General features: G+C 34.8%; 1 long non-coding RNA gene across 2 annotated transcripts in view; it reads right to left on the reverse strand.

Moving 5' to 3' along the window:
• The window catches only part of LOC134471790 (uncharacterized), a 40,029-nt gene extending 29,516 nt beyond the window's left edge, over positions 1-10,513 (reverse strand). For both annotated transcript variants that reach the window (XR_010041447.1, XR_010041446.1), the window contains exon 1: positions 10,209-10,513. This is a non-coding gene — a long non-coding RNA (uncharacterized LOC134471790). The remainder of the gene's footprint in view (positions 1-10,208) is intronic.
• Between the last annotated feature and the right edge of the window lie 271 nt (positions 10,514-10,784).

The raw sequence follows: 10,784 nt of genomic DNA on the forward strand, positions 1-10,784 counted from the left end.
GGGTGGGTTTCTGTGAAGAACCTACCCTAAATTCATTTTTAAAACTCACTTAATTTCATTTTAAAAACACATTTGCTTATTCATTTACTTTTTGTACTCATTCTTTTTCCTTTTGCTGTCATCTGCATGCCATTGTACTTGCATCTCTGGATTCTTAATGAACTCAATTTGTTCCCTATTTTCTTATTTAAGTTATTAACATTTACAGTGTCCTTAAGAGGTACTTGGGATGGGGCTGAATTATTTGCACGAATGACTTTATTTAAAAAATAAAACACCAAAGGAATTATAATCATTCTTATTGTGTGCATGAAGATCCAAACTTTTAGAAAGATTCAAGTAAGATTTCCAGCAGCCTAGTTACTATATGAGGTTTGTCCCGGGCAAAAGGAGCCACAAGACAAGGGCAAATCTACTGCATCAGGCGGCTTGCTCAATCCTAAAATCTTTCTATATATAGTATAGACACCACTAAGAAAAAATAGTTCAGTGAAAGTAGAATCAAATCATTTAAAAACATCTGTGATTGTATTCCATTTAATTTTAGGTCTGTCATGTGCTTGGTTTATATTGCTTTGCACCTGGGTGCTTATATGGGAACCTATTAACACTTTTAGGATGATGGTTCTCTACGTATTTATTTTGATATCCCTGTAACACCCTTATCTGAAACATAGAGAACCATATTTAAATGTGGTTAAGTTCTTATCCCAAGTACTAGTTTCTAGGTCACCTTAACAAAAGTTTTGTTTGTTTGTTTTTTGAATCCAAAGAGCTACCAAAATATAATGGCATTTGAATAAATTATTTTAAAAAGAAAGATAATTAATCATCTATTTTAAGGGAGATATCCATCTACAATGAATGTATCTTGAAAATGAAACATTTCATACATAAACGGTAAATTTGGTATTCTGAAAAATTCAGTTATTTGTAACTCTTTCTTCCCAAACAATGCTCAATAAATGACAAGTTGTCCACATTCCTTTTTTGTAGGTCTATTGCCTCAATTATCTGTACAATTGCTTCATTTTGGAACTTCACTTTGCCTGTGTAGGGCATTGCCCTGGTTGGTAATTGTGTGGCCTATTGTTTGCAGCACGTGGATAATTACTATGCAGTGAACATCAATTTGTCATATTGTGCCGAATGGCATTACTTCTCCAGGGACATGATGATAGCTGTGATTCTCCTCAGTAGGGGTTGGGATGTTGCTCAGGGCTACAGTTCTGCCCAATAATTCCTTCTTTACAAGTAAGACTATACATAGTACATCCTAGAAGTCCTTCATTATAGCATTTGTTTTCTGCTTGTTAACATCATTTCACGCTGGATGGGCACTAGTGTAATTTTCCATTTTGTTTCATCAAATTAAGGGAAGAAAGGAGATTCTCTTGCAAGTCTTTTATTTTATAGACAGTTGGTCATTTCATTAACACTTTTCATATTCTTGTTTGTCACGATGACTGATAGTAAAAAGATTTTCTCCCCATTAGCTTATGAGAGAACAGCACTTTTATTTATTTATTTATTTTGGGGCTGAGAAGTATCGATTGACCAAAGAGGACATTTATTAAAATGTAACCAGCATCTTGGCACTTGCAAGTGGCGCACACTTTAACCGATTAAATAGTCATGAAGAAAGAAATCAATACATCTTGGATTCCTCTACTTTGGTCTCTGCCAGCAAAGTGGCCTCACAAATTAAGAAAGAAATAAACAAATGTGTTTGTGCTGAATGTTTAAAGCACTTTGCACTTTAATCAGGAAGGAAAAGGACATTACTAATATTGGTTGGGCAGGTGGTTTGAATGTGGTTACTTTTGTATGAAGCCAGAGATAAATAAGAAATCCACCTCTGAATTTCCTGACCACAAGTGAGTCTATTCATGAGAATAACACAGCTGTGAGCCAGTGTCCTTTGAATTACAAGAGAAAGTCCTTAGCAGTTCAAAGGGCTGTTGCATATTATGGCTATTTTTAAATTTTCCTGTTTCTTTCTTTTTGCATTTTTTTCCTTTGCTAACCCCATTTTTCTTGACCAAAGAGTTCCAAGTCTTTGAATCCCAAGTTTGAGTAATATGGTAACCTTATATCAAGGCACTTGTGTGGTAAAACACACATATATGAGTGATATTAGGAACCTCTGCAATTGTCTTAGTGGATTTCCCACTAAATTCCTGAAGCTTAGCACACAAATTTTGTAAGTTCCATTCCACAGTTTAGGATATGTTCAGAGATGATGGGATCATCAACTAACAATACAGCTCATTTAATTTTTGACATTGTTGATATCTTTGAAATGTCATGATTATTTTGAGTGCTTTGTTACAGGCCTATTAAGATCTCACTAATTCTTTAAACTTATCTGTGCCAAATTTTATCTCTTCTGTTTTAATGGCTCATTAGGGGCTACTGTAGTAATATCCTTGCCAGGCGTGGTTACTGGAGTATTTGAAGAGAACCACCAATCATCAGTAAATTGGGGACACACAGAACTCAGTGAGGTTACTGAATCTCCAGCACATGGTCTTACACATAATTAGCCAGCTCAAAGATATTTTGGACATTATCATATATTTCCATCATTCTTGAGATAAGAATTTTTTCTGTAACATGAATTTTGTAAAAAATAAATTGGTTCAAGATATAGTCCAAATTTTAAAATATAGAGAGAACTTCATTCCGTATTATATACCAAACTTACTTATAATTATCTTTTAACCAAAGGATTGGACAAGTGAGGTACTTTGGGGAGTGAGAAGATATTGAAAATGTGTATTGAAAACATTACAGTCTCAAGAGGAGGGGTGCCAGGGAAGTCTTCCTTACACATGGTTATCATATATCCTCTATGCGTCCTAAAAATGGACTAAGTGGCTAAAACAGTCAATGGAAACAAATCTCATTGGTTACTCGGGAGAAATGACCTGTATAAGGCAGATAGTTTTTATTTATAATAGCCCTAATTAAATCAGCCTGATGGGTTTTTCTTATTAACATAGCTTTTTAAATGTGACACATGATTTATGACTTTAATTTGACAAGACATAATATAGATTATGAAGGTTAAATTTCTTGATCTTGATCTTGGTTTGTCCCAATCCCATTATGCCCAAGTAGAGAACGTCAGGTTGAAAGTATGAATAGAATATCTTCACCACATAGCAATGTTATCTATACCTGCATCTTTGAATTTCCGCAATTCTTCCTCAGTACTGATACTCCACATGTTCTTTTTCTCTTTCCTGACTGCTACAGCATAAACTCTACTGCACATTTTCCACATTATATTCTTATGCAGTTAATTTTTTCTTTTTTCATATTTTTCAATCTCAGCTCTCCAGTTAGACCATAAGCTTTTGGGAAGTGAAGAACGATAATTGTTGGTTATCCCATATCCCTCTTGCATTTAGGACATTTCTAGAAGCATAATATATGTTCAAAATATTTTTTCACTTGAACTCAATTTTATCATATTGTCATAACTAAAGGGTGATTCTTCATTCAAATTCTTATCTAAGCAAGGCCTTTGATTTCAGTAATTTGTGCCATGGCAACCTCATATATAAACTGTCTTCTAAACATATAATTATATACCAATTGTGTACTTTATTCAATTTATCATTACCTTCCTGAGAGTATGTTTTCTGGACTTAGTCTCCCAAGCCCCACGTTGTGATATGAAAATATTGTTAATTCTGAAATGAACATATTCTTATCCTAAAACATTTTTCCCTTATATGAAATACTAATACTTACAATATATCCACAAGGATAGGCTGCTGAAGAGTTAACATCTTGTATCTAATGTACATATGGTTGTAGAGTGGGGTACCAAGAAGGAAAGAATGTGGTAGTTAGAAGCACAAAGCGTGGTACACTGTTAAATTCAAAATTAGCTTGCACAAAGAGATTTGCCAAGTTAGGTTTTCATGAAAGAAACTATGTCAATATTTAGAAAAATGAATAATAGAATATCACTAAATGACCAAAACAATCCAGAGAAATAAATTTATTTCAGTTTGTATTTCTAAATTTCAGCTAACAAAGGAAGAAAAATAGAATTTCCATATTCCTTGGACACACTTTTTAAAGAAACCAGTTAAAAATGAGCAAAGAGAGAATTCAATGAGGAAAAAAAAGGGATGAAGTCCTAAAATCTGTAAAGATCTCATAACCCAAAGATATGTGGAGGGACAAAACAAAGCAAGAAATAAAGTCATTAAACTCGAAGAACAAGCTGTAGAGATAAAGGGAAAATATGTGCAGAATGAGAATCTTATCTCACTTAAAGTAAGGAACTATAGAAGCAGCCTGCCTTTCCTCTCCCTCTGGACAGAGGTAGGCATGGCATGCAAAGATAGCAAAAGGGCCAGAGACAGTTGAAGGTTTGCCACGGTTACACTCTCTAAAAAGGATTTTATTTATTTTATTTTATTTTATTTTCAGGCACAAGTTAGTGATGTGTGTTTGCAATTTTTTGTGGGAGTGCATGTGTGCCCATGCATGCCTGCATGTAGAATTATTTCTATAGTATTTATAGTATCTAGTGCTGTAGCTTCTTAGAAGAGATGCAAATCAGATTGAGGTCACAACATCCTTTACAAAGAGACACAGATTCAGAAAATATTAGACTCCACATACAACTATTTTCCTTTTGTTCCTAACCATTTTGCTTCTATACATAACTATTTTTATAAATTTTATCATTTCCCCCTCCATATATAACTATATCCCTGTCATAAGTAATCTCATTATATTTACTATACAACGTGATTCTTATTCATGATGCCATAGTATTTTTTCATGTTTTCATAAATTGTTATGTTTAGAGAGATAATCTCATTTTGCAATATGGAACTATGCTTGATTTAGTTAGTGTGTAGAGATTAATCAAGATTCTTCAGAAAAATAAAATAAATATCCCTCATTTACTCAAAAAATTATTATGGGAATTGGTTTGTGCAGTTATGGAGATCTAGAAATCCCATGATGAGCCATGTATAAGCAAGGCAGTAAGAAAGGTTGTGGTATAATTCAGTCTGAGTCTGAAAGCCTGAGAGCTGAGAGATTCAAAAAGAATTGTGTGCTAAATTGAGAAAGAGAGACAGAGAGAGATAGAGACAGAGAGAGAGGGAGACAGAGAGCGAGAGACAGAAAGAGAGACAGAGACAGAGAGAAAGAAAGAATAAATTTGACTTCTGGCATTTTGTTCTGTGTAAGTCATCAAAGACTTAGAATTTGCCACCCTATGCTTTTGATGGTGACATCATCCCACTGATTCACATCTTAATCTCTTCCTGAAATGCTCTCACAGACACACACCCAGAAACGGTTTAATGTAAATTTAGCCATTGCATACCGAATGTTGAGTAATAATGGATCCATTTTGAAAAATTTCATGTCAAGAAAATCTCATTGTCTAGCATTTTAGAATATGATAGATAAATAAGTTGAAAAGAGACATGTGATCAGAACTGGAATTCTTAGTCACCTAATTCTCTTTTTTATATAGCTATAGCTCTTTATCACATCTAGGACTGAGATGCTGAATTCCTTTTGGACTCAATCATATGTCTCAGAAAAGAAATCAAATTTGTTTTCTGAATATATTTTAGTTATATTTGAGCATGCCTACTTATTCAATGGACTGCAATAAATCCATATTTCATGTGCATATGTTATGTCCTTTGTTCTGTAATTGTCATTGTCAACAATAAATGAAGAATGCTGTTTCTACACAAAGAAACCTACATTATTCTATAGGACATAAATCATATCTAAATCAAGTTTAGATTATTGTACAAAAAAAGTTTCAAGCAAGAAAAGTATTTCTGGTTAATAGGGCTTTATGATCATCTAGAAATATCTTAGTCATGGCCTGACTTTTTGTAGTTTAATACAACTTTCTCCTTCTGATCTTATGATTCAATGTTTCCAATGTGTAATGCTGACACAACCAAGGTTCAAAATCTACAATCATTCCTATGCTGAGTGCATAAGGTATAAAATATCATTGACTCCTCTAAGGAGAGAGTTACTTCCTTTTATATTCTCCTTTTATCCTACTGATGATGGAAAGACAAAAGTTAGAGGGAATCAGAGGTCACTATATCTCAGTGACTGGCTTGTTTTTCTTTTGACAAAATTAGAGTAAACTTTAGGATCAAAGCTTTCAGTGGGTAATGGGTCAAAGTGGCATTTCCAAATATCATTTCACTTTTACTGTTTTAGTTGTTGTATTAAGGCTGTAAATTCAGGAAAAAACATACATGCAAATGTGCATAATATTTATCAACTGATACAAACAAATGAAGTTTTCTAACTAAAGTGGTTTGTTGAAGAATACAATTTTTAATTAATTGAAAATGAGAGTAGTTTAGCTGGTAATTATAGTTCTGAGAACCACTCCTTCTAAACCCTTGCAATTCATCTCACATACATCTTGGAGGTCTGTTAAACAAACAAATTTTGATTTGGTGGTTCCTCTAACTTTAGTGCGTATCTTTCCACTTATCCTTTTCATATGTTAATATAATAATGTCCAGAAAATAAGATAGCTGATTGACATGTAAAGCATGGTCCAGAGCGAGATATTAATGAGAAAGATTTGAATGAGGAGTAATTAAAAGTGCAGAACATCAGCAAGTGATATGGCCCAACAGGTACTTAAAAGTTCAGCAGGAAAAGAATTAAGTAGATGTCTAAGAGCTTGGAATAGGCTGGGTGTTGCATGTTGCTTTGCCTCAGACTTGCCCTTAACCTTGCTGTGTATTTTGTCCAACAATGATCTGCAAATGCTTCCACTGGTTTCAGGGCTTCCCTTTGACCATCTGTTAGATTTTAATATAATTTTAGTCCATCTGGTTTTCCTACACTTTTTGTTAAACCTCCAGATTCATAGAACACTATGCCTTGATAGTAAATCCAAATGGTAATAGGTTTTGAAGTTCTATTCATCAATTCTCCTTAAAGTATCCCCAAGACAGTCTGTTTATTTTCCATGCTTGGACCTAGTGCTCAGAATAGCAGGTAAAGATAATGCAATAAAGTCCCTTTGGTAATAGTTAGCATCTTATTTCGCAGCACTATGATCTGCCCATTTTCAACTTAATGTGAAATTCTTAACGAAAGAAGAGATAAAAGTGGAAACTGTGACACCAATAAAAGTCCCATGCTTAGAGGATGTGCTTAATAGTTCTAACATGTATAACATTAAAATTTTATCAACAAATCGTGAAAAGGACATTTTGTACACAGAAATCAATTTACCTAGCTACTATCTGCAAGACTTGTTTGTAATTCATTTTGCCTCAAAGAATACACTGATTTTAAACCTAATTCTATTGCATTTTAGTGTGTGTGGAGAGGAAGAGATGTGAATATTTTTGCTCAACAGATAAGTAAAAGATTTAGAAGATTTCCAAGTGTTACAGACAAAAATAAATACTTTGGTGAAGCAAAATGAAGTTTTGTGGCATCAGCTTCCCTGAGAGTTGTGTCTTTGTTTAAAATTGTTTTTTTGTATAAAGACTGATAGTTTTTTGTGTGTAATGAGCCCATCTATTTATCAAAGGGCAGCAAAAACGCCATGGGCTAAGCCAGGTTTAGAAAGCCACAAACTTTATGAACCTTTAGTTCCATATAAATACAACTGGAGTGCTACCCTCCATCAGGTTCTATCCTGGAAAACATAGGCAAAAAATAATTAATTAATTAATTAATAAGTTAATTAATTAAATAAAAAGAAACTGCACAAGGTTGCAAGTCACATAAACCCCAGGTGGAGTATCCATTATAACTGTTCTTGGCCACTTGATATTGAATTACTACTAAATAGGTTTCACTTTTATTATTCAGAAAATGTGAGTAAATTATTATACACAACACATGGGATTGCTATCAGCTTAAATACTACAGCGTTGAAAGCTCCTAGCATACTGTCCAGGCCATATTCAACATTTTGTAAGTACTAGTTACCTTCTTGATTTTATCCCTTTATGACTGTGCTTTACAGCAGATAAAACTCAGGAGTCCTATAGGTGATGAGATCTAGGCCACTGTCAATTTTTACAGTAATGAGCCAGTCTGGGACTCCACCATTAGAGCAATTTTCTCCCAAAGGGTAGTAACTTCTATCAAGGGATTTAGGATTTCAGTGGAACATAGCACTGGCACGAGATGTGGACCAACCAGCCATCATGGAGCTTCCTCTGCTTTGTTGTGACTTGTTCTGTGACTCCCCACACAGACCTTCAGAGTGGGACAACCTATAGTTTTACCCTTTCATTTTACAGAGAGGATCATCAAAGCTCCGATAGAAAAGCAAGTGGCTGCCTTGCCTACACTGTCACAATAGGGAACTGGAAGATCAGTAATAAGGCTATTGTTTGTTGTGAGCTTTTTATTTATATTCTATCTGCTATAGCATTCAGAGTGAAAAGAAAGTCCCAGTCTTCAGGCAACGTGGGGCTGTGAAAGAAAACCGACATACACATAGTTAGGAGCCTCTGTGAAGTGTACACAGGAAGGCAAATCAGCAGAGCAGGTAGCCTAGGAAATATCCAAGGAAGGCTGTGCAGATGCTACAGCTGCGGAACATGGATAGACACGAGGCTCCTGGGGTTGATGGGCCCCTCCTGCTACCCTAGCGAAGTGACCAACTTCTAGTGTAGAGGTACCCAAGGGATAAGTGATTCAAATACGCATGGAAGGATCAGATTTTAAAATCAAGAAGAAAAGCCAATTTAATTAAAGATGCTGCAGAAGATTCATCTCAATTTGAATTTAGATTATTGTAAAAACAAAACTTTTATTAATTTATATAAAATTTACATAATGGTGTGGCACTGTTGTATTCAACCCAAACGTACATTTGTACAGTACGCTAATACTGGATCTACTAATACATTTAAAGTAGTACTAGATCTTAGGCCAATTGGCTTATTTTTAAATCACATACACACAATTTATATATATGTACATACACACATATTTACGTATATGTGGATGTGTAGACATATACACATACATCTATAAATGCACACACACACAAGCTGTTTTGTAATACATTGGTAATGCATAACAAAAGCTTACACTTCCCAAAGATTTTTGGTCTCTTCTCTTCCTCATAATTCTCATAAAGGAAGCTTTTGGGATATAATGATAGTGTGCAACAGGAATGATAAAAGGAACAAATATTACAAGAAAGAAATTGAAATACAAAAGAAAGTAAAAGAAGAACATCTATTTAAGGGTCATACTAAAAATATTGATGATGGAGTAAGAATCACTGAGCTTGAATTCTAACTTTGCTATTGTCTTAGTTACTTTTCTCATTGGTGAGACAAATTACTGTGCACCAAAAGTTAAAGCAGAAAACCTTTTCAGCTCATAGTTTATTGACATTTCAGCCCATAGTTGGCTGGCTCCAGAAAGGGTAGAATAGCAAAGGGCCATCCCAGAGGAGAAATAGTTCATAGCAGATAGAAAGCAACAAAATAGCAACCAGAAAGTTACAAGAAACCACACCACCCCTCTTTCTGTCCCTTATAATTTACCCGGAGTGCATTCTCTTAGATCAGGTAGCACTTACACCAAGGGAATATCTTCCCATTATCCACTCCCAGATCTATGATAAACTAAGTTAATCACACACCCTTGATCCCAGCATCACATACTCTAAATCCAGTCATCTCTAAAATGTACCACCTATCACCATGTGCAGTTTTAAGGGTCATTTAGACACAAGCTATAACAACCATCAACTAGGTGACCCAGAACAAGTTACTTAAGATTTTGTGCTATTTTTCCTGTAAAAGTGCAATAATACAAGTACCTATATACTTTGCTTTTTATTAAATGAGCTAATTGTATGTACAGTACAAAAAGAAGGATCATGTAAATCAACCTTTTCTCAATAAAGACTGATTATTAGATGTTATTACTTGCGGTGATATGTATTTATGGACTGTGCTTCTTGCTTTCTTAATAAACCCTCTCTAGTCCTAAGCCAGTTATTCTGCTATTGGTTATGTGGAGATATAATGATAGTGTGCAATAGGAATGAAAAAAGGAACAAATATTACAAGAAAGAAATTGAAATACAAAAGAAAGTAAAAGAAGAACATCTATTCATATTTAAATAATAGTCTACACAGACATTAAGAAGATAATCTAATGGATTTCAGAACAAAACCACTTACTGTATATGTTAAGCCTTCCTATGTCTGGTGGTGAGTAATGCATCCGTGTCACCAAGCACAGCAGCATGTAGCAGGCATGCCAAGGGCTGCTCCCGGCTGCACATAGCTCTCCAGAACTCTTGGCCCAGTTCTCCAAGCCTCCCTGCTACCTGGGAGGCAAAAGGGGCTCTCAGTATGGTGGACATTGGCTGCAGTTAGCGTGGGTTTGATATGTGTATGTTCTGTAGCCCCCGATGGGTTATTAATCTTTGAGTACACTGCAGAAATGAGAAAATATCCTAACATCGGTTGGCATGTTCTGACCAGGCTAGAGGGAAAAACATATCAGAAAGCCAACTCAAGATCCCTGGGCTGCTGCCTACTCTATCCCTGCCTGTAAATCTGAAAGCACAACAGGAAAACCCGAAAAAAATGTCTTTTTAATCTCTATTTTTCTTTTACAAATAGCTGGAAATCAGAAAGCACCGGAGGTAAATATTTTTAGCTCTACAGCACCATTTAGTAATATCTGGAAATGGTTGAATTCAGATGCACAACCAAATTTTCTTGTTCTTTCTGCGCTTAATTTTATAAAGG

The sequence above is a fragment of the Cavia porcellus genome, unplaced genomic scaffold, assembly GCF_034190915.1.
Source record: "Cavia porcellus strain 051 isolate PalLab524CR breed Dunkin Hartley unplaced genomic scaffold, mCavPor4.1 scaffold_20, whole genome shotgun sequence".
Classification (NCBI taxonomy): Eukaryota; Metazoa; Chordata; class Mammalia; order Rodentia; family Caviidae; genus Cavia; species Cavia porcellus.